Genomic DNA, 25,885 nt, shown 5'->3' on the forward strand with positions numbered 1-25,885 from the left:
AGAACGCATTAATCTCAACTGAGCTTCGCTGTTTGCAGCAACAAGACTTTAATCAAAATACTTATCAGGAAAAATCACTATATAGAATTAAACCACAGTTTTTTTATGTTTAGTCAATAAGTTTGTTTAACTGTCTCAAAAACTGTTCATGAAAGTACAGGATCAGCTGCCTCGTTTTTCATCACAGGCGACGGTTAACATTTTGTACCAAACACAGCGCAGCAGTAATCGGTGTCAGCAGAGAAAGCATGCTGCGTGTATTCATTTTTATGCGCTGGAATAACCGCCTTACACATTCAAAAAGAATGAAATAAAGAAAAGCCAATATTGAAGTCTCTAAGCAAATATTTGCAAGTCAAGTGAGGAACGCAGCTCTGTGTGATTGTAGTCACCAAACATCTGCTGCAGCCCATTTAGCTCAGCTAAATCAGCTCTGAGGCGCAGTGACAAGGCTGTGTGTTGTATAGCAGTGTAACACAGCTCGTTATCATGTAGCTCATCGCTCTCTTCCCTCTCTCTCGGGGGAAACGCTCTGTCTTTCTCTCTTTCTCACTCAGGTTTTCGCTCTTTTTTTTCTGATCCAGACTAAAGCACGGGGAGCCGGGGATCACAGAGTGCTTTGATAAGGCATGGATGTGCAGGTCGGATGTGCTAATATCATGCTAATGTAATGCTAATTTGTGTGAACACATGGAAGTAGGGAGAGGTAGTCAGTGTTTCTGAGGAGCGATGTGTTCTGTAGCCGGTGGCTATCGGGGTATTTCATGTCACAGATGATGGAAGAGCCTATCTGGTTTGGGCATCAAATAGGCCCGCCATACGGTGGGGGATTCTGGCAGTATTGCTAGATATAATAATGCATGCTTTATGGCAGCAGTCCCCAACCCCCGGGCCTCGGACCGGTACCAGTCCGTGAGTCGTTTGGTACCGGGCCGAGAGAGTTGAGGCTCAGGTGTGAAATGTATAGTTTTCAGGGTTTTTATCGGTTTTCAGCGTTATTTTGTTATCGTTTTTATCGTTAACTCTGTTTTCCTGGGTCTTTTCACGTGTGTTATGAATAAATTTTCTTTTTTTCGGTACCGGTACTAGTTTTATTTTGTTGTATTTATCCACGACACCTTAAAGGCCGGTCTATGAAAATACTGTCGGGCATAAACCGGTCCGTGGCGCAAAAAAGGTTGGAGACCGCTGTTTTATGGGATGTTGAATCTTCTCATTTAGTCTTCTCATGACACATTAACACAGGTTTATCCTGCTGGCAGAGGCCTTTGCATTGAGCGTGCCTAAAATGATGGAAAAAGGTGTGAAGGTCTTAAGACAATCTCTGAAATGGCTCAAAAAAACCCCCTCAAATGATGGTAAATATTAGGAAAATGACACATTGTCCCTACTACTGCCTACATTTATGTGGAAGCAAAAAAACACGCAAAACATTTGTCATAATTTAGAAATAAATGATTGGTACCGAAGACAGAGGTGTTGCAATAAGAAAGGTGTGACTGTGAGTACAGAGGGGAGAAAACAGAGAAAGAAAATGGGGAATACACAGGGGAGGGTGGCCAAGATGCTATTGTGAGCAAATGTTGACCTAGATAGAAAAAAGAGACCAGGGCATTGATATCCTGAAGAAGTTTTTTCCTTGCTTGTGGTCGAGCTACTCAACCAGTGATACAACTGAGAGACACTGGATCCATGTGTGTGTGTGTGTGTGTAGTCCTTAGTTACTTAAGCATGGAAACAAGCCACGACGCATCATCAAATTAAAATGTTGCCAGCTGCAAATGCAGTTGTTTTTTAGGAACGAAATCATTCAGAGAAAGCAAAGGAAAAATGAGGTGTAGCCTATGTCTTCTGCACTCCCTCTCTCCTGCTCTCCTTCTTTCCTCCTGCAACTTTTCTGGCATCAAAAGCTGACAGCCTCATGAATGAGAGGAGCTTTCATTAGAACAGACTGCCTGTCACTATGACAAAAGGCTAGCAAAGGGGAGTACATGCTTTAAATGCACGTGGAAAGAGACACATACACACATGTACGTGGGTTTGTGTGAGCATTTGTGGTCTTTAAACTATCTTTGGGTTATTTGTGAATTTCTCAGAATACAATCTGTCTTATTTAACAGATCACACACCTCTATACTGTGTGTGCCTCATATTGGAAACCCTGCAAATGTCACTATTACAGTGAAGGAATATAATAAAAGAACAGTTAAGATGAGAGGATACACGCATCTGTCTGCTACCCAGATATTATCAATGGACTTGTGAAACCTTATAGTATGTCCCAGTATTCAATTAGAAATACAATACATGTATTATTCTGACAGACAGCTACTGCAGTGCAAACCAGCCCTGTCTTAAATATTTGGAGTCAGTTTCTCCTGCACACCACTCCCTAGGTGCTGTCTTCAGTACATCTGCAAAATGATCTTGCAGCCTGATACATCTCCAGGACTCTCCTGCAGATATATCCCTGATATACAGGATGCCTGTTTTAGCCTGTCGTACAGTCATCACACAACCTCACAAACGTCACGAGATATGTCTCCGATTAAATCACAGGGCAACACCCGTATGGAAAACAAATAGAAAAGACTTATAACAGACTTGCATCAGATGTGGCCTACTTCATATAGTGAATCATAGGCTTAATATGATTTACTCATGAAAGTGGCCACTTTCTCATTACTTTCATATATTGTTTTAGTAAGTATCCAAAACATACAAGTTTCATTTATATAATTTTTCAAGGGATCTTATATCTGTTTTCACTCTTGTATGCTTTTCATACACGTTTCACTGTTCTGATATCAAAGGTTTTTAAGGTATACTATTTTCTTGGATTTGGTAAATGTTTAAATATGCAATTGTAACTCTCTGATGCCACCTTAAAACCTGTAGTCGGTAATAGGACATGATGTCGTCGGTAAACAGGAAGTAAGTCTGTGAATTAACCCTTTAAGACCTACCATAGAACCAAGTCTGCCAGAGCTTATATTATATTTTTACATGCTGTTGAGATTTCAATTTAATATACATCAATACAACCATTACAGCCCAAATTTTAATAATATGTCTGCATTAAGTGCATAGTAATTACATAAATTGCAAAAAAGTGCAATAAACTACAAAAAAATTGAAAATCGTTAGAGAAATTTAAGGGGTTTATCCCTTAAAACTGTAAATACAAAAAAGTTGCACAAACTAGTTTCCCACCACAGGAAATTTATTTTAAGTGTCTTCATAGTTTCATTTTTGAAATGCTCCAATTTTTATATACTGCAGGAAAAACGAAAATAAATATTATAATGCAAATTTGCAAAAAAGCAGCATATGCATCAAAATAAACTATTTCCAGCAGTGCAATATGAGTCCTAAGCATCCCAGAAACAACACAGAAAGTCATAAAGTCAAACATAACTTTTAAAAACACCAATATAAGCTCATAAGGCCCTGATGGTAAAAAACTACATTTCCGCAAAATGATATGCAATAGTTCGCGCTGATGGACGTAGGAAGTGTTACAAACAGCTGATCGGATCGGCAAAGCGTGTTTCTGGAATATTATGTTTTTGTTGCTGCAAGCGCTTTTTATGCAGTTTTTGCAAAACTATATGTGGAAGGAAACTGTGACCGAGGACAAGCTGATGGCATAAGATGTAAGTACAACTCCTCCGGTTTCATATGCAAAAAAAATTATTGCGCTAGCTTACGTGGTTGCAGAGCTACCGGGATTTAAAAATAGTTACGCAAAACGGAGCGTGCCCGCTCTGACCGGCTTTAAAGGGTTAAGGAGAAGGTATGTGCAGCATGGTGGCCTCAGCCAGATCAATCCAGTGGCATCCACATACATCCTATGCCTTTGGTAGCATTATGGGTATGTATGGACTTGTTTTATATTTTATGTGCATGTATAGACCACTTTCTTTCAAGTAAGTTCATTTTTCTGTAAGTTTAATGATAAAACCAATCTTATGCAGTTTACGCTAGCAATCGCTTATGGAGCTAGCTAAAGGGGAATAAGAAACGAGGCATTCATTATAGCAAGACTTGTTAAAATCATAATTTGATGTTTGTATTTGAGTTAAAAAGGGAAGTAATTCATATGAACGTTGCATGTTGACATATTAAAAAAACTGGGTTAATATATTTTCATCGTTATATATGGACATGGTGAATAAGTACAGTGATTATGCCTTGTACTGTTTGTTACAGTTTCACCTTTCCCTGTGTCAATAATCGTGTCATCAGAGTCTTGATGTGGGGAAGGAGTTTAGCTGACTGCCCAACCATAGCAGAGGCAGTACATTCACACAAGACAGATACAAACTTTATCAGATTTATATAAATCTTTTCCATATGGGCAGCCCCACATTACACACAGTCCTGCACTGTGGAGCAAGCACAGAGTTAGAAACATCAGGTGATGTTTCTCTCTGAAGTGGCCATAAAAACACACTTTACAGCTGTTTGTATGGAAGAGGTGTGCTGCATGTAAAGTACTGCAGATGGAAACTATCTGACTGTAGTCTTTCTGTATTCTGAATCTTCCAACACGTCTTAGTATTTTTTTAGCAGTAGGTAAATTAATGCGTATTAGGCATATATTTAGATTACTGGAAAGAAACAGAAGGTGGTGGCGGCTGGATTTTATTTAAATTACAAGAACTCTTCAGAGTCGGTGCGATAACTGATAGTGTTCTCGATTCTTTGTTAGCTCGTTCTCACTCTCAACACAGAGCTGGAGGCCTCTATTAGCACATGTGCATGTCCTTATAACCTGAGACCATTTCAGTGTACGCTTATACTGCAGTTATCTCATATCATACTGGTTTGTGCATATATTAAACTCTTTATGAGCATGTGCTTGTGCGTATACATGTTTCTATGCATGTGTACATGCAAGGGAGTCCTAATGTGTTTAAGCTGTGTACAGCTGCGAGGAGGAATGGTCAATAATAATGATCGGAGGTGCACCGCTATTCCTTTCTCCTCTGAGTTCAGTCTAATGCATACTAACACCGTCTAGCAGACAGCCTTTCCTGTTCTGTCCACATCTGCGTTTATTAGTTTATATTCCAAAACTATGGCTTCACTTCACTCCAGGTGGCTTCCACAAATATCAGCCATTTCCTCTTCCCTTCGTCACCCCGTTCAGCTGCTTTGGCATCATCAGTGGCACAAACACAAGCCCTGTTCTGTGGCTGCAGACTCATTAGCTTCAATCAATCCTCTTATAAGCCACAGTGAGCCTGTAAGGAGACTATTTGTTCACTCAGACTCGTAGCTTTTGCAGTATCAATGAAACTTAAATTGCTTGTGGGACATAATAGAAACAGCCAGAATTATATTCCTATTACAATGCAAGTGTCACACTTTTCACCAAGGAGAGTTTGCCCTGGGTCAGAGATGTCACCGCTGAACACAGGTCAGTGTGTGCCAGGGACTAAGAATAAAGGATTTGTGATGAGGTGGAATACAACGGCACATGGTGACATAGCTGAGCATTCACATCTACTGAGTGACCTGCCCCAAAACATAGACTTAAAACTGTGAGTTGGCCTGGCTCTTTCAGTCATTTCCTCCATCCATCCATCAGTTTTCTGCCACTGATCTGCAGTCACGACGCAGTGGTAGTCTAAGCAGAGAAGCCCAGACCTCCCTATCCCCAGTCAGCTCCTCCAGCTCATCCGAGAAACACTGAGGAGTTCACAGGGCAGCTGGGAGATGCAATTTCTCCCACATGCCATGCTTTCCACTAGAACAGCGGTCCCCAACCCCCGGGCCTCGGACCGGTACCGGTCCGTGAGTCGTTTGGTACCGGGCCGCGAGAGTTGAGGCTCAGGTGTGAAATGTATAGTTTTCAGGGTTTTTATCAGTTTTCAGCGTTATTTTGTTATCGTTTTTATCGTTTACTCGGTTTTCCTGGGTCTTTTCACGTGTGTTAGGAAAAAGTTTTCTTTTTTTCGTTACCAGTACTAGTTTTATTTTGTTGTATTTATCCGCGACACCTTAAAGGCCGGTCCATGAAAATATTGTTGGGCATAAACCGGTCTGTGGCGCAAAAAAGGTTGGAGACCACTGCACTAGAACATGCCTCGCTCTCACCCAGGAAGCGCCCTTGTCCGATTTGCCTCAGCTGACTTGTTTTGAAGGAATAGCAACTGAACTCCTCACCTTATCACTAAGGCATATCCATATTTCATTTCTGCTGCTTACATGGGTAGTCTCATTCTTTCACCACAACCCAGAACTCATGACCATGATGGGAATTCTTTGCAGCTAATAATCATGGCTTCAAACTTTTAGTACTAATTCTAATTCCTGCTGGTTCACAGTCAGCTGCACACTGCTCAGGTGTGAGCTCAAGGTCACCACCTGATTAAGGCAATAGAGCCACATCATCTGCAAAGAGCAGAGATGAGATTCTTACAGCACTGAGCTACACCTGAAATTCTGTGCAATTCTAAACACATTTGGTGACAAAGGGAGCCTTGGTGTAGTTCAACACCAACCCGGAACAAGCCCGACTTATGGCTCTGTATAACGCCAGCTCTCACGGGACTTGGTTAGCTATCACTGGGAATGTACAGGGACCGAATGGCCCATAGCAAAGGAGCAGATACCCCATGCTCTGCTCCCAAAGCACTTCTTGCAGGATCTCCTGAGCGACATGGTTAAATGACTTCTAAAAGTCCATAAAGCAAAAATAGACTGGTTGAGTAAATTCCCATGTATTCCACGACCAGGATGAAAACAGCATTGTTCCTTCAGAATCCAAGATTCGGCTAATGGACAGACTCTCCTGAGTAGTGTGACTCCCCTATAATCAGAGCACACCCTCTGGTTCACCTCCTTAAAGATGGGAATCCCAACCACAGTCTGCCAATCCAGAGGCACCTCCCACGGTCTCCATACGACGTTGCAGAAGTGTGCCACCAAAGACAGGAACTAAGAGTGCATCCCATCCACCAAGGAGCTGCTCAGTGACCTTAATGATAGTAATGACTGCGTTGCCCATCCTTCACAGACTCTGCTTTGCCTACACAAGGCCTATCAGTGGGATTAAGGAGACCTTAAAACTATTCCTTCAACCACCTGATTATCCAACTAAAGTTTTGTCACATGGCCTTATCAAAATGCCAGTTTCTGCTTCAGCTCCTGCCAGACCTCACTCTGCTCTGTGACTGTACCTGTTAGCCACCTAGCTGCCTCCAGTTCAATATTATATAATTAAGACATGACTGGGGAAGATTTGAGAGATAGAGAGAGAGAGACACAATAAAAGATCAAGGGAGAAACCGCACCTCTGGGAGACAACCACTCCCTGTCATCTAAAATGACTTACAAATTAGCTTACAGCTATGTGCTTCCAGTGAAGAAGAAAACTTTCATATGCTAATTCAGATCATGGCTAGGCAGAGCAATTATCAAAAAAGTGGCAGCGTTGTCTGTCTGACAGATCTCCGCAGGAACCCCGGCCTCTTTTCTCTGTTTCTTACCGAGCCTTTCTCAGATCAAATATACTGCTCTAAAAACAGAGAGTAGGATAGTAATGTGAAGATACTGTGGCACTAAAAATGAGTGCAAATATAAAGCTAGCAGGGACTTATTGACATCTGTTTATATAGTTGTAGACCAGATTTTTTTTAAAAAAAAGTAAAAATAAATGGAATAAAAAGATATTAAATGAAGTTGAACTACAACTTTTTTTTAACAGAAAATTATAGGTTCATTTTCTTTCTCCATGACCTTGAAAATCTCAACCTGTGCTCCTTTGACTCCTCTGAAGAACTCTGAGTCATCTGTCCTGATCAACACCCACAGCCTGAACACCACTGATGGGAAAGCAACCGAGTCAGCTAAACAATGCAGATAAAAATTGCTTCCTCATCACTCTGCTGGCAGTGTCCCCAGTGGGCAACTGTCTTGGAGTGTATTAGTGAGTGGAATGTGGTCTCCGGAGACAGCCGAGCCCCACGGTGTCACCGTAACCTTGGCCACTCAAAGTCACACGGCCTGATTTAAAATAAATAAATAAAGAGATAAGCCAGGCTTGTTACACAGCCGGAGACTAACCAAAGGTGAGCAAACTCTTCCGGTTAGGATGCAACATTTGGAAGTGTGGAGGATTGAAATGAAACAAAAGCAGACACAAGACTGACGCTGTGTTTGAGAGAATATCACTACTGCAATGGTGACTGCAGATTTGCATGTTCAATAGAAAAACTATGGCATGGCGTGCACGCACCCTCTGTTCAACAAAACTACAATTTTCACAAAGACAATGTTGTGTTAATGTATGTGACTGTACAGGAATCATCACAAAGGCCTCTTTAAACTATAATTACTTTTAAATAAAAAAACACTTGTCTTTTAATAACATGTAGCTGTGGTGATAATCCCACCATATGTTGTGCCTTATTGTTTCCCACCATGAGAATGTCACACAGTGACTGCTGCCAGGACTGCCAGTGTAGTCTGTAATAATGAGTGTATGATGAGCCCAGGAGGGCCTGTGTTGTAATTAGGCCTGGTCACTGTTATTGGCAGAATGACTCCAAAATGATCAGGCTGGGATGCGCATCTCTATGGAGTGGGGGGGGGACCCCACCAATTTACAGCCCCTCTAATAAAAGTCATCTGTCATTCTTGCAGGAGGCACACACTGACAGCTGCTGCGGTTACCATGGCAACGTGCTGACCACCATTCGCTTAGCAAGCACTATTCCCAATACTGTAAATGGTGGAGATGTACAATCATGCACATATACTGTCCAGACCAATCTTTCAGTACTAGATCAAAATGCATACACAGTTCTTCTGTTTACTAAGACTACCTCCCTCTTTTGAAGGTCTGACTGTCCTGTGTACTCTTTTCTCTGATATCTTCTTTTTATTTCTTTATTTTTCTGAACATTTTCTGAGCTGGGATTTGTGATTTCAGGCTAGATAAATAAGACAGACTTGTGTCTTCCTACTTGTGTCAGTGCACGCAGTGATAAATAACATAACTTGGTTCAGATCCTGAATATTTTTAGCTCCTCGCTGAGGAAATACTGCACACTTATAAGTACCACCTCTAACACTGACTTGGCCTTGCATCAACAGCAAAAAATGCATGTAGAACATTGTAACATTGTAACATTTAGAACACTAGTAGCTAATATTTTGACTTCATGGCTGCACACACAGGCTTTATTTAATTTAAAATAAAAGAAAACGTCAGTCAAAAGGAAAAATAGTCAGCAGTTGTAATTAAAAGAAAAATGTAACAATTCTTAAATAATTTAAAGTCGCTATTTAATTAAGATAAAAGGAAGATCATTATTAGAAAGAAAGGTTTCTCAGGTCAACATCTTTCTGTAGTTACAGCTTATTAAATTTGAGAAACGTATATTTTTCTTTGTGTTATTGGGCAACTGAAAAATTTAAGACATCAATATATATAATTTTTTTTTTTTTTTTTTACTTCAGTACTGACAATTACTTTTTAGACTAACAGTTTGAGTAAATGCATCCACTCTGTATTTCGGTACACCGTGTATCTAACGAAAAATGACATGCTCACAAAACATGCTATAGACTGCGCTTTCTTAGACTTCTTACAAAAATCTGCTGTATAACTTAGAGAAAACAGATGGATTCTTTGGCCTTGGCTAAATACACGTGTATAAAAATGAAGATCAGCAGTCTTCACTCGGAAAATTCAACCTGAAAATTTAAATTAGAAATACGTATGTTTTCATTTTCTGGAGTAGCTGCTACCTTTAACCTACACACACATATAAAAAGGGAAAAATATTTTCTTCTTCTTCTTCTTTTCTTGCTAGTATAAGAAATAAATCTCTTTCTACCTCCCATAAAGAGTGTAGTAAATTTGGGCGTTGTAATTATATATACACAAAATAAACACATTTTCTCATTTCTCATCCCACCATGATCAAAAACTTAAAGCAGCCTATCCTGGTCTAGGCCAGATCTTCCCACTACAAAGTAGAGTTAGAGTGGGGGGCTGAGCTTATTTATTGCCGGTCCTAATCATCAGCAGGATCCCTCTGCTCATTAACTAGACACACAGTAGCCTCAGGCTAACAACCTCATATGTCAGCCAAAGAAAAAGATGTCATCTTCTGCTTGACTGAATAAACTGCTATTAAAACTGGATGCAAATAGGCACTGAACGACACTCAGATCAGGAGGTAGCAGGCGAGCTTAAACCCTGAGGTGCTCAGCCTCATTGTTGCCCCACATTTCCCAGTTAAAATGCAGAGATTCTGGATGCTGTCTGTCTCCAGACTTACAAGGCATCCAAACTCCCTGCGGAACAAAATGCCACAAAAGTGTTTGTTCACTTGTATGACAGTCAGTAGTTTACACTACTGACTGTTTGCTGGGAAACTATTTCACATCGAAGTTAAGGTGAATATATTAAATGTTTCTGAAATATAACACAGCAGACGCACGTGGGAAACCATCATGTCAACCTAATACGAGAGCAACAGTGGAAGCTATTGTGTTGTCCATTATGCTCCACTGTGCCTATATTCGGCTCAACTGGCCGTACGGTTGTATAGACAGTCCAATGAAACTCTATCTCCCCAGATCTAAACAGAATCAAACAAAGCACAGTGGAAGAATGGAGCGTGTTTGTACAGGACTTATTTGGCAGACACTGACGTACTATGACTGGATGTCTCTTTTCTCCATCAGACTGTTTTGAGGCAGCTGTGTGAGTATGTTTTTTTTCTCCCCATCAAACAAATGTTTGTCTGTTGAATCAAAACTGAAGAGGGAAATCTCATCACAATAGCTTTCAAATCTGCGCCTGCCTCTGTGTGTGTGGCTGTGTGTGCAGTGCAATTAGCCAGTACTGGAGTTGAGCTATTAAACCTCTGATGGTTGTGTGTTTACAATGCTATCATTGGCCTCTCTCTGGCCAGCGCTAAATGAGCCAGTGTTGAGCCTCAGCTGTATAATCATGAATATTCATCTGTGTGTGTGTGTGTGGCACTGGCAGGCATTAAAGAAGCTATTACTATCTACTCATCACAATCCGTCACTTTGTCTGGATAATAAGTCAAGCTGACAACAATTCTACTTAGTGCCAAACAGCACCAAGACAGGCTTTGTTCTGAGGGGCAAAGTTAAAAAAAAGAAGGGTTTTCTTGGTGGGTCCACACAATGTCACTCTTTTATTTTTCTTTTACTCATGTTTGATGAAAGCACTGGATAAAAGGGGGGAAAGAGGAAGAGCTTGAAATATCTTTGCAACACCTGGGGAACAGAAATGCTCTCTCCCACTGACACACGCTTATTTGTTTACAGCATGACGTAAATAATGTGGTTTCCATGCAAATGTGCATTCTTCGCGTGGTTATTAATTACATTTCCTAAGTGTGAACAAGACAATCCTTGAAGCCCTTGCTTAACTGTGATAACCTCAGTAGCTAAAAGAGTTACTCCCACGGTGCCATTCCCCTGAGACCGTGTGGCACAATATTCCCGTTCGTGGAAAAAGAACTTAAATACAGCCCTACGTGGCGTTTCATGGTAATTTGCGGTGGCAAGTGGAGCAGGCGATGCTGCTCTGTGAGTAAAGCAGAAGGGGCAAGAGGAGGATTAGATAATCAAACAGTGTGCCACTTTAAATAATCTCTGGATCCTCTGGGGGAGGTGAGATTTAAAGCCGGTGCCCTTCTGCTTTAATTGTCTGATTTTCCCGTCATTACAGTTGAGAGCCTCAGTAATTCAAGCTTATTAAATATTCAGGAACCACACCGAGGAGGAGGGAAGAGCGAGTGATGGGACAGAGATAAAGGTGGAAGAGAGGAGAGTGCGAGGATGTTATGGCAAGACAAAATGTATGGTTTGGGAGAAACACTGACACAGATGCACTTTTGGAATGATCAAAGTATGTGCAGGAAAAAAATGCATTCTCAAAGTAAATCTCCAAAAAGTTGATTCTGTTCATCACTCGGATGAGTGACGAAACGTTTCTCCCACAAAACGCTATGTCCACATGACCAGAATCAACTTTTTGGAGATGCAGGAAAAAAAGTTTTAGCAGTTTACCCTTTGTCCAGTTCACTGTAAAAATACTCACCAGTATCAAACAGTAGTAACGTAACTTAATAAAAGATAAATTCAATGGAAGAAATAATAATAAAACAAATCCTCCAGGCTACAAAATTGAATTTGGAAAAAACAAACAAACATATATATATATATATATATATATATATATATATACATACATATATATATATTAGGGGTGCAATGATACACAAAATTCACAGTTCGATATTTTTTCGATACAAAAAAATGTTCATGCCTTTTTAATTTGTCATTTATTAAAATTATAAATATATATTTTAACTCAAAAGTACCGTTTTTAAATTTAATGTTGCTGAAACAACAAAGTAATAAAAAAATTAATCTATCTGATCGAGAAATCACTCATCTTTGGAAAAGAGAGTTTATTACAGAGAAAGCGTAACCCTAACCCTAAGCGTCAGCGTTAATCTCATTGAAATGACGTTAACGCCACAACACGGCAAATCTCCGTTAACGAGCTACCGCGGATCGCCCCGTGCGTGGGGCTGGACGGTGTCAACACATTAACGAGCTAACTGCGCTAACACACTAGTTCCCACCCATGTAATTGAGCATTGCGTGGCACATCCAACATACTGTTTTACTTTAGTCCATGACACGCTTACCTTCAGGGTCATACGTCACATGAAAACCAAAATAGTTCCAAACGCCAGATCTGAATGAGGGTGGGGGAGGTTCAATTTGCTATGTTGCAAGGAGAGCTTAACTTCTGTCTGCTAGCTTGCCCTGCACTCAGTGAATCTGTGTTCGACTACTCCGCCTAGGCTGCACTGTCGAGCGCAGATCCACTGAGCGCTCAACACAGACAGCACCGTCAGAAGGAAAGTTGATAAAATAAATTAAAAATTTTGTGTTGTTCGATAAATATGCGTACCGAACCGAAAGCACTGTATGAACGGTTCAATATCGATACTAGTATTGTTGACCCCCTAATATATATATACTCAGTGTTAAATTTACATTTGTTGAATAATATGTTAAGAATGTAATCTTTAATTGTAAAGTAATCCTAGTTAGATGCAGGGGGCCTTGGCCCCACTGTTTGTAGACCTGACCTACATATTATTGCAGCATATTTCACGTTTAGAATCTCATAAAGTCTGTTGTTTGTCTTTTTATTTTATTTTTTTCAAGTAACAAAAAGTAACCACATTTGGATCACTGAGCTCAAAAGACCAATTAAAAACTTTAAATAAAAAACATTTGGATTAAAAGCTAAATGGAAAAATTAAAGAATAAAAATAAGGCTTCCAGTTGTTAAGTAAATATCTGTGTTTTAGTGCTCATGATTTTGGATAAACCAGATTCCAATAAACATCCAGATAAGCATGTCGAGTGGAGCTCTCCGTGGTGCTGAACAGAGGTGGCGATCCATGAATGAAAATTATGGCTGTGCACAAGCTCAGTGAAGGGGGATATTAGGAAGAAATGCAGTCTGTTAAAATGAAACACCTGAAGTAGTTTAATCGCTAACACATAAAACGTCTTCCTCTGCTCCGTGTAAGATGACAGAATTACTCCAATAATGGCTCAAAGTATTTTAATTACTAATAGAACTAGTCTAAAATCTCAAAAAATGAAATCCTGACAAGTTGAAATCGTTCTGGCGAGCTGAGGTTATAAAAGTCTATAAATGAAAAAGCTGAAATCTACATTACAGTGATTATACAGAAAGAAATGAAAAGACTTCTACTCCCTAATGAGTCACCCTGTCTGATCACAGCCTGGAGCTACAGCTTCCATCCATAACTTTGCACAAACTACATCCTGACATGACGTTTACTGGGGGTTTTAGCCTGAAAATGATTAGTATTAAAATTAGGGCCTGAGTCAGCCACTGGAGCAAGATAATTTTACAAATCTCTCAGGCAAATCGGCTTGTTGTCCTGAATTAAATCTCATTATCCCGATCAGTGAATTTTTATCTTATTTATTTAACTAAATAAATGTAAAAAACGAATGAAAATATATTGGAAATGATCCTCAGTGTAAACTAAAACAGCGAGTCTTCAGCATGGAGTTATAGTGAGGAATAGTGAGACATTGCTTCACTTAAGAAAATACGGCAAACCCACAATTGTACTTTGCTCAAATATTATCGAACCTTCTGTATTTGTGCAAAGGCTTAAAAGTTTAAAAGTAAACTATTCATTTAACAGAACAGTCCAGTTCAGAGCTTAGATTTATCATATTCATCAATAAAAATATCATTATAATTATACGTGTGTGCAGGCAGTATTATAATGTTATATTCTACATACTCGGGGAACGGAAGCCCTGAGGGCCATAATCGGCCTGCGGACCATCTCAGTCTGGTTCAATCGATTCATCTCTGCAATATGCAAATCTGTACTGTTACTTCACTTTATTCCAAGGTCATCAGTGAGCTATGTAGAGGTCAAAATCTTTAAATGTTGATAAAGAATTTGATTCTTTCTTTCTTTTGTTCGACATTTTTTGTAACATTGTGTGATCCTGTTCTTATAGTTGGTTTTATAAATGTCTCTTTCCTTTTACTGTTGTTGCAGTGAGAAAACTTTGCTTCACATGTTCAGTCCTGTTAATACATTTTAACATAAAGTGAAACTAAATTTTGGTCTGAATTCCCCTTACAGTATTTAAATAGATACATTTTGACCAGTTTCACATTAAAAAAAAGTTTTTTTTCTGACACAAACACAGTTTAACTAAATGCATCATGAGAATTTTTTTTAAACATGACTGTTTGATCACTGCAAGGCAGAGTTTATGTTCAGCCGGTCACTACGTCTATGAGAATGTGACTAGTATTGTGTATTCTCACATGGCGCTGCTATGTGTGTTACTGTGCGATGCACAAGTAAAGGGTATTTTCCACAGTGCAGTAAATGAGTGAAACTGGAGCCCCAGTGATGTGCATGCAGTATTCTAGTTTTACTTTTTGCATAATCCTGCTGACAAATCTTTTCACAGCTTTAAACTAACACCCATTGCTATCTGAATTATGCTTCAAAAACAGCTCCATGTAGTGTGTCACATCTTTGTGAGCACAGTTTCCTCTAAATGTGCAGCACAACCTGGCTGCAAATATCCAGCTGGACTAATAAATGAAAGTAGGTCTCACTGAAACAAACTTGTAATCGAACTGTTGCTTCGACACATTCTGAAACCTTTGCAGAGACGTTGGTGAGAAGCCAGTCGTGCTGGGAGACGACGATCTGCCTGCAGGTCTGGATCTTCTACTTATTTCTAGATTTGTTTGGGTCTAGTGTTCTAGCAGATCCTGTGATGTTTTCATGCACAATACTGAAAAACATGGTGAAAGCAAAAAAGCAGGCCGCTGCTTGGATTGCTAACAGTAACAAGCTCACCACAGAAATGTCTCTTTAGCCTTGTTTATTTTTCTTGCTGCATCTTTTTCCAGTGTAGTCACAGATGACTGTAAACATCTGCGCCGTCATTCCTGCTGTGGACGAATCATTTTTGTGCAACAATTAAAAGGATAATTATCTCTATTTATTTTAAAGAGTTTAAGTGGCAGCTGAAAAGAAATGTAAACAGTCGAGGGCCCGATCATAAAAACGGTGACAAAAAGCAAAAAGCACAAATATTTATAAACATGTGATAACAAGCTGCAGGCCTCACAGATACTTAAGCTCTGTGCAAAGCAAGTTTTCTATGTCAGTGAGAAATAATTTTACATAAAACAAAACAGCTCATCACACTGAGCCACCATCCTATTTTTCCAACTTACAAACTCACCGATCCGCAGTAATATTTAAAATCTGCCATTCACAGACTTCACTCCTATATTTATAGGCCCTCTCAGTCCTGGTTCCTTCTCTTCAGTTACTTCTTTGTAACTCTTTATTGGTGTGTCTAACAATTTAAGGTGCAAAGTGTTATTTTTAATATGTCAAAGGTGAAATACGGGAGGTTCTGCAGCCACTCGTGGCTAAAAGGGACAGTATGCATGTATACAAAGACATAGCACCATGTGTATGCACAGCTTTATAAATCTGTATGAAATGAAAATGTAGATTTGAATTTGTTAAATGTATTACTGAGACATTTGATGGTCTTTATAACAGCAAATAAAAATGTAAAAATATAAGAAATATAACACTGCATTTAAATCAAACAGAATTAAATAAAAACAAATAATGTTTCATTTTATTTGATTTTAATAATGGTTGTTTTTCTTTTTAATACAATTTCTTCTTCTTATTTTTTTCAATATCTTATTCTATCCATTTTTAGATTTATCTTATTTTTATTTTCTTACATTCTGAAATTATTTTTGTTAGTAGTAGCAGTATTCTTGTTGTTACCATGGAAGCATGGGAAAATAGGGAGATCATTCATTCAAACTACTCTCTTTAAAATTCTGGGATGGACAACAGAAAATAAAATACAGGAAAGTGACTGAAAAAATGGGGCTTCATGGAACTACACTGAGATTGTATTGCATAAACCACAATCAAGATTATGTACAAACAGAGATTGATTATCAAATACAAAATTGAAAACCCCCGATGATTAATGTAAGATCTGTCAGATCAGTCTTTACCAAACTGACTCCTCACGTTTTTCCCTCCCTCCAGATTTCCAGGACACAGAATGAAGACACGCCCCCGTTTACAAGACCACTTGTCTACTCGACTGTTATAAAATTCCCACAGCAGCCTCTGCCATTCTCACAATGGCTCAAATCAAAGCAAAAAGCAAAAAGCAAAAAAAAATTCCTTCCCTTTATACAGCAATTTCAATTTAGCCTCCTCCTCCTGCCCATCTTGCTCTTTGTCACTGTCTCCTCTGTGTCCTCGCTTTTCAATTCTTCCCTTTTCCTTGGTGTTTCCCTTTCCTCGTTCTCCTCCCTCCCCCCTCAGAGTATTAGCTTGCAGTGGCCAGGCTGCTTGACAGCTGCTCCACCTGAAGAATATCAATCAATGTTGCTGTGGAGACCAAATCAGGCTCCCCTCGTTTATTTTCTGCCCCTCTTTTCCTTTCCATCGTCTTGGCCTTGCATGTTGCTGTTCATGGTCTAATCATGAACCAGAGCTTGTTTGCTGCTCTAAAGTGTAAATGACTCATTAGGCTCATAAAAGGTGTGAATATTTACATAGTATTGACTTCTTGAACTGATATATTACAGGAACACACCTCGCCACCTTCTGCTGCTAATTTCCTTGAGGTGTGAATAATTGAGTTGCAGATGCAAACCCCGAGAAGTCTCAGACTATCACTCCAGATGAGCCGGGCAGACAGGCGTGGGATGCAAGTGTCTATCACTGCTAACGCATGACAGGAGAGCGAGCACTGTACAAATCACAATGCTCAATATAGGACCACACTCAAAGTGTTACTAATCACCATTAAGGGCTCTTCTGTTCATCCCTGCAGAGCTTTTTTTAATTATGTCGTAAAATGACATAAAGCTTGTAGAAAGGTCATTAAACCCCTCAAAAAAATTTATAAATAAAGAAACAAATTAAGTCCCTTTTTTTAAATAAAAAAACCCCAAAAGCTACTTTTAAAAAATCCTGAAAATTCTTTCTTTTTTACACCTGGCAGCAGTTTTTCCTGGACTATCAAGCTGTCAGGAGACCAATCAGATTCTTCCCTGTAATTGCTCCAATCTAGCTAACATACACTCTCACACAGTCCCACTTTGAGCCAATCCCCAAACATGGCCACAATCCTGCTGCACTACATTGTGCTAAGCAATGAAATGACTCCCTACAGACCCATCGTCAGTGGCGCTAGTGCCAGGCCCGCCAGCGGAGGGTTAAGTAAATATTGGGCAAAGCAGCTGCTCTCAGAGTACCATCGTCTGCCTGTGTTCCTGCCTGGTCCCAGCCTGGTATAAATCACACACAGCAATTAGTGCCACGCTGTCCCCCTGCCCTCGTTAAACAACCCCGCCTGCTGAGGAAGCCCGTAAACACCAGACACCAGCCTGAATGGGTGGCGGAGGGAGGGCTGGGTGGATGGATGGATGGATGCACAATCACGGCGGCTAAAAAAAATAACTATTTCAGACTTCAGATATTTTCCCTTTAAATTTTAGTTTACCTCAAACTAATAAATGTGGCTGTATATTGTTATGGTAATGTGATCAGAACAGGCAGACCACTTCTGGAGGCCTTTAAGTTGCAGAATGTCAGTCCTGTAATATTTGGAAACAAAGGACCTAAACTGGGCATCTCTTAAGTTAGCTAACAGTTAACAGCCTATTGGTGTTAGTCATTTTACATGAAGGTCATCAAAGTTTAAAAAAAGGGATAAAGAATTATACAAATGTTAGAACGTGTCTCTGTCTGTGCAGTAAGGCTCCTTCTTTGCCACATGCTAGCAAAGTTAACCATAATTGGGTGCTCTTTGACTGATACAGGCAGTACAGGTCTCTCTTTCTCTCTGTCTTGTCATCCTCTCACCCACTGTGTGTGAAAAGATGCTCGTATGCCAACACAGCTTTAAATGTTCCCCACATTAACTATTTTTTACCAGGACGACAGCATCTGCAACAGGGTGAAAAGTCTGTGTTTCACTCTTAGTTTCACAACCACATCGTGAGTAGTTGGAGAGTGTTTGTAGACAAGTGTGTAGCTTCCATACAAACTATGAGTGACTGCAGCATTCTGCAGTCTTTTAACATAAATATTGGTATTTGGTGCAAGTCTAATCGTGACCAGTACAATATACAGTCTGCTAAACTACAGATATTGTGACAAAAGCACGAGTGCTAGTCTGTTGATCAGCTATAATTGATCAGGGACAAACCTGCAGTCTGTCATGTCTTTCAGTTAAGTCACTATGTTAAAGAAAAAAGTCATTTAACTCCTCATTTTGGCAAACGTGCAGGATAAATGAATCGTTCTTCAGTTTAATCTTCCACGGTTATTGTACTTATTTTATTTTTTATTTTTTGGGCCCATAAAGGTGTCATCGACGAGGAGAGTAGTTCCTGGCAAAAGATCAACTGTGCAATTAAAGCACTGATGTGCGGTCAGAGTGGCTGTAATATGTTGGGTAAAAACCTTTCAATAAGTTTGAACATATCAGCAAGATCAGCAAGACAGCAGAAAGTCAGATAAGGTGAGATGGCCAAAGTCAGAGACTTGATTTAAAATTAGGAAAACACACAGAAGTAGGGCCTAACAGATAATGGCTATTTCTTTGCATGAACAATTGTTAAAACATTTGGCAATTACAGAGAACAATTTATGCTACTTGTAATCTATAATGTTGCTAGAAGCCTGCATGTGTGAAATGAGCCAAACATGCCAAAGCTATAAACTAGAAACTAATAAATAAGAAGAAGTGTTTTGAAACTTTCACCATTATATGTTTAGTCATGCAGATATGAAGCCCAAGAATTAGAAAATAAATGAAAAAATTTCATATTTAAACACATTTGGCATGTTTGCATCCACATACTGTGTTGCAGTCTATTTATACTAAATTAGATAATAAATGCAATCACAAGTGTGCACTGTAATCACAGGTCGGTTTCATATCTGCACCACTGCAAACCAAATTCAGAATAAAAGAGACGGTTCATTCAAAGACTGCCACCAAGAGCAAGTCTGCCCCGCTATACTTATTTAGCTTATACAAATAAAACAGCATGAGCCAATGATGGGCTAATTTATGATGCATGCTCTGAAAAGTGATAATCAATGATCACTGAGCTGATTTATATCATCCATCAACTGTGATGCCCGTGATCTAAAATACCCAATTAAACCCTCAATGTAATTTGGCCAACAACAGCTCGCGAAAGGACAAAAACAGCGGCTGGTGAGAGGAGAAATAGCCATCAGCAACCCTATTACCATATTGCTCTAAATTACCACAATCACCAGGGGAGCATTTAACATGCCACCACCCAGTGGAGGGAAAAAAAAGTCTTACAAATAATGTCAGAATGGCTGTAACTGATTTACATTCGGCTCTCTTTGTGACCGCGCTACCAGTTGCTGTTGCATCCAGACTAATTAGGAGGTAATGAGAGTGCAATTGGGCAGTGGGCACATTTAGAGACAGCGAGACGGTGACAGACAGGCGGGCAGACAGGGACGGCGAGCTCAGGTGCTCAATGACTTGTCTAAGGTACAATGGTGCATAGGCAGATACTCCAGCACCACCACCACCACCTGACTGCCACTCACAGACGACAAGGCAGAAGGCAGAGGAAAGCAGGGGGGGTGAAGGAGGTGGGAGGACTGATATGAAGAAGGGGGATGGGGCAATATGGCTGGAGCAGGTGGAGAGAGCTGGTTAGCAGCGGTGATACCGGTGCTGTGAATGTATTTAAAACAAAACAAAACACACAAAAAACAAAAATTAGACGGACATTCTACGTCTGCTCGCTTTGCACGTTTTTTTTCCAGGTCTTGATTTGCTACTGTTTTGTCTTCAGCCCTCTTCTCTTGCCTTGTCTGCAGTGTGCTGCATATGTGGATAAAACTGTAGAGGAGAAGACAAATGTGCAACAGCGGTCGTTCGGAAATATGCCTCCCCCAAATTTCCCTTGTCAGACTGAGACACGTTCTCCTGTTTAGGTGCATTGTGAGAGTAGAAGATAGAGAGAAAGAGGGAGATTGTGTGTGTGTTGGGGGGGGGGGGGCTGTAATGGTTACTGTGGCAACCAGGAGAGTGACTCTTAGACATTGGCATATGCATGGGGAGGGGGGGAGGTGGAAGAGAGACGAGTGTGCTGGTGAAGAGATGTAGTACAGGGAGGGAAGGGTGGTGGTGCTGAGGGAAGGGTGGGGTGGAGGAGGTAGAGTGCAGGAGGCAGATCAGAGGGAGGTGTCAGAGGGTTACTGCGCACAGAGATTCACCCTTTTTTTCTAGCGTGGCAGAAGAAAGGGAGGCAGAAACAAAAGGAGCTGTCTTTTGAATGGTGGCTGCGCTGGATTGGACTGTCAGCGCTTCCTCTCTAACAACCTTACTTAGCTTGCTGCTCCCACTCCCAGACACTTCCTTACTCTGTGTCTCTCTTTCAGAATACAATGCATGCTTGAGTCTATTGCATGTGATTCTCAGATGAAAATTTAACACAGATTTAAGCACTGTAATACAATATATTCTGCACCTGTGCCTGCATTTTGACCTATTTTTTGCTTTTCTACATCGCTTGTTTCATAAAATATCAGGGTGTTTTCTTTTGTTTGTCTGTGTGTGTGATCAGCCAAAACACAAAGACAGTAAGTTTTACTATATGATGTAAATAAGAAGAAAATGGGAAAAGAAAAAGTTCCTGCATATAAAAACCAATCACGTTAGCATTTGGACTTGATGAATGACTTGAAATGAAACTATTCATACTTCAAATGTTGGACTGTGATTGTTGGGCTTCTGTGTTTTGTGAACATTTGCAGCCTCTCTTGTTTGTAACCACCAGAGCAAAGATCCTGCTCATATTCTCCACAAGGTTTTTGATTATGAGCCACATTGTTGTAACTTTCCAACAATGGTGTGACCTCCTGTAGAAAGTCTGTATCATATCAACCTTGTTTTAACAAACATGCATTAATTACGATGTTGTGGAAAACAACTACTCCTCTGACAATCTGCACTAAGTATTAATTTAATTCAATTCAATTTTATTTATATAGCGCCAAATCACAACAAAAGTCGCCTCAAGGCGCTTCATAGATACAGAGAAAAGCCCAACAATCATATGACCCCCTATGAGCAGCACTTTGGCGACAGCGGGAAGGAAAAACTCCCTTTTAACAGGAAGAAACCTCCGGCAGAACCAGGCTCAGGGAGGGGCGGGGCCATCTGCTGTGACTGTCCCTTTTCACTTAGGAAACAAATACTTATTTAACTCAGAGACATGCAAACCAATTTATAACTTTCATGTAATGTGTTTTATGCAGATCTTTGGTTGATATTATGTTAAAACGACCATGAAAATTAGAAACTTTATTTCTTTGCAAATGACCAAACTTACAAATTCAGCAGGGGATCAAACAATTAATGCTGAACTTTATGACAATTACGACTATCCAGACACTTCAGGTAGCTGTACATGACAGTGTAAATGGATAGGGAGTGTAAATATGGAAACACAGCAATCACCTGGTGTGATTCACAGCACGATCTGATATCCTCGTGTTGGTGTTGTTCCCAGATCATCATACTAAAGGTTGTTCCAGGATCAACATTGCAAGTGACCAATCAGAATGTTGTGATGTCATACTTTTGCGACTTCGGGAAAAACCGGCGTAAAACAAAAAACTGTACTTAAGCTGCGAGAAACCGCCTTTGTCCGCCGATCAACGGACCCTAACCCTGACCCTAACCCTTTAATAAACGCTAAGCAGAATTGATATTGTCCTTGCAACATTGGAATTTCATAAATGCACGAATGGGTTGGTGCGCAAAAGAATAACGTCACAATAATGTGATTGGTCACTTGCAATGTTGAACCTGGAACAACATTTTCATGATGATCTGGGAACAACACCAACACGACGATATCAGATCATCCTGATTCACATCTTATCCTGGCTAACTTTCAGGTGAACAGTATAACAGTTTGCATGGAGAAAGTACGTTCTGAGCAGAAGCTGTGTCAGTGGGTAAAATAATCCTCCTTGGGTGATCTGGTGAAAGCATAGACAGAGTTTAGAGCATCTTTTAGACCTGACCTGTTTGTTCTGGACTTTTCCGGTTCATCCAAACTCAGATTTCAGGTGTGAAAATGGACTTTGGTCCGACCCAAACAGGCTCCACGAGCTAAAGGTCAGATGAGGCAAGTCTGGAGTGCTAAACTGTTTTGGCAGAACATGTTAGTCAGGTCGTTCACTGGTGTACATCTGCATGGCAGAATTTTTAGTTATTGCTCGACTTTCAATGTAAACTTGGCATTTTTGTTTTGCTAAGGCCAATTAACCTTTTTCCTCTTCAAGATGCACCGTGACTCCTCTGCTCTGCTGCGAAGACAAGAGCAGGATAATAGTAAGTACCCTCTGACCTTATGACAGGAGCCCACAGAGAAACAGACTGCCAGAGACAAACAGAGCTATGGGCTGAGTGTAATAAATATGCTGCCCCCTATAGTGGTGATGACCTTATAAACAACAACAAACTGTCACTATGGCCGGGCCTGCTGGGAGCTGCCCTCCATGCAAGGGCAAATGGCCCAGAATTCACTGGACAGGACAGCCAGAGCTCGCAGAAGAAACAGTTATGCGATGTTACAGCGCAGGACAAGCGTTTGGCCTGCCGGGACTCATTTTAAATGTTCGTTTTAACAATCACTCACTCTCATTGAGCAGATGTTTCTGTTAGACGTTACACACTTAAGTCAGATCTCCTTTTTTTCCAACACAGCATTTTACAAACAACATAGCACGGCATTTATTTTCGTCACAAGTTATTTGTTGTATTTACCCAGATAGACCATCAAAAGTCTCGTGGATGCAGCCGCGGCGAACGCGCTCCTACTGTGTCATGTAATGCTAAGTGACTGCTTTTATTATACAAGACAAGCTACGCCTGCAATCGCTGTGATCTCAGCCAGCCGTTCTGAATCAAACAGCAGAGGAGAGACATCCTTATTTTCAAGGGGGACTTTCATGTCACCGTGAAGGAGACGGGGAAGAGCAGCAGCGGAGGGTTAGAAGTCGGAGTGAGGCATATGGCATCTTGAATTTTGGGCAAAGAGAGCTGACAGGTTAACTGAACATTTGGTGGGGGCAGACTCATGGTGGGGGTGCAGGGGGAGGATAAAGGGAAAAGGAGAGGTGGGGCATAAGACACGGAGGACGTGTGTGGATTCTAATGTGTGTGTGTGTGTGTGTGTGTGTGTTTTGGGTTGCAGGAGTAGGCGGGTAAGGCTGCTAAACACTCCCATCTGTTCGTATCCTGAGGCGCTTCTAGGGCATTTAGCTACTGTCTTATCCAGATGAGGTGTTGCTGTGTCAGCTCCTTCCACTTACAGCACATAAATAATGATATAAATATATTTGAATAATAGGAATGGCAGGATGAGGAAACAAGGAGCAGCAGGGTCAAGCTGTTTCCTAGGGAGCATTTTCTTCATACCAAGCGATGATCACAGCTCCTCCAGGATGTGTGAGTGCTGTAACTACGTGCTCATTAGAGTTTTACTTCCTCTGGGCCCTGACACAGTCCCAGGAGAGAGATCTGCTCTTAACAAGGGTCCTCTACGCATACTGGCATACATTAGACGAGCAATAAAAATATAATAGAAGGCAAAGTTATACTCACGCTGATGTTAAAGCTATCACCACACGTTTACGTTTAAGGCTGTTTGATTGTGAGAAAACAATTTCGGTCAATAACAGAATTTGTTTTCACTCAAATCATAGTTGAAGGAAATCCTGCACCGAAGGTTTTCCTATAAATAAATGATGCTTTTAATGCAGTGGTTCTCAAACTAGGTGAAAATATTAAATAAAGCTAAGTTGAATTAACATGATTTGGTTTATAGTTGATAAAAAAGGCCACACCAGAGAAAGCCATGTTATAGGATATATATTATGTTTATTAATACCTAAATATAAAACTTAAAAAGTCTCACTGAATTCTGAATGAAAGATTGAATTTAATTATTTGCTTTTTCAGCTAGCAGAAATGAGGCTACCAAGCCTCAAAGGTTTATGTATCTCCACGAACATTCAATGTGGCAGCTGGGAATGTGTTTACATTACCGGATCCCCATTAGCATGTGCTAACCTTCCTGGATCCACAGTGTCTCAACACGTCCACATTCACGCAGACACTGCTTCGAGCCTACGCTGTGGGTTTGCCAGAATAAAAGGGGCTTTAACCCTTTAAGACCTACCATAGAACCAAGTCCGCCAGAGCTTATATTATATTTTTACATGCTGTGGAGCCATTTTTGGGAGCATTTCAAGTTGCTATACATCAATACAACTGTTATAGCCCAGATTTTAATAATATACATGCATTAAGTGCATAGTAATTACATAAATTGCAAAAAAGTGCAATAAACTACAAAAAAATTGAAAATCGTTTTTGTTTTTTAACATATATTTCTAGTTAGAGAAATTTAAGAGGCTTATCCCTCAAAACTGTAAATACAAAAAAGTTGCACAAAATAGTTTCCCACCACAGGAAATTTATTTTGAGTGTCTTCATAGTTTTATTTTTGAAATACACCAATTTTTATATACTGCAGGAAAAAACGAAAATAAATATTATAGTGCAAATTTGCAAAAAAGCAGCATCTGCATCAAAATAAACTATTTCCACCAGTGCAATATGAGTCCTAAGCATCCCAGAAACCACACAGAAAGTCATAAAGTCAAACATGACTTTTAAAAACACCAGTATAGGCTAATGAGGCCCTGATGGTAAAAAACTACATTTCCACGAAAATGATGTCACTTCCGGTTTCGGGCAGGTCATGGCGGACATGCAAAAGTTCGCGCTGACGTCTATTCCAACGTAGGAAGTGTTATGAACAGCTGATCGGATCGGCAAAGCGTGTTTCTGGAATATTATGTTTTTGTTGCTGCAAGTGCTTTTTATGCAGTTTTTGCAAAGCTATATGTGGAAGGAAACTGTGACCGAGGACAAGCTGATGGCATAAGATGTAAGTACAACTCCTCCAGTTTCATATGCAAAAAAAATTATTGCGCTAGCTCACGTGGTTGCAGAGCTACCGGGATTTAAAAATAGTTACGCAAAACAGAGCGTGCCCACTCCAACTGGTTTTAAAGGGTTAAGGGGTTCGCATCACCCACATCCCTGTTCTTAGACATAGTGGAAGTCATGTCATGTG

At 40.2% G+C, this 25,885-nt stretch overlaps 1 protein-coding gene across 2 annotated transcripts in view; it reads right to left on the minus strand.

Moving 5' to 3' along the window:
* The window catches only part of dscama (Down syndrome cell adhesion molecule a), a 123,159-nt gene that overhangs the window by 52,673 nt on the left and 44,601 nt on the right, over positions 1-25,885 (minus strand). The window lies entirely within an intron of this gene.

The sequence above is a fragment of the Neolamprologus brichardi genome, chromosome 10 (genome assembly GCF_056152115.1).
Source record: "Neolamprologus brichardi isolate AB-2024 chromosome 10, ASM5615211v1, whole genome shotgun sequence".
Lineage (NCBI taxonomy): Eukaryota > Metazoa > Chordata > Actinopteri > Cichliformes > Cichlidae > Neolamprologus > Neolamprologus brichardi.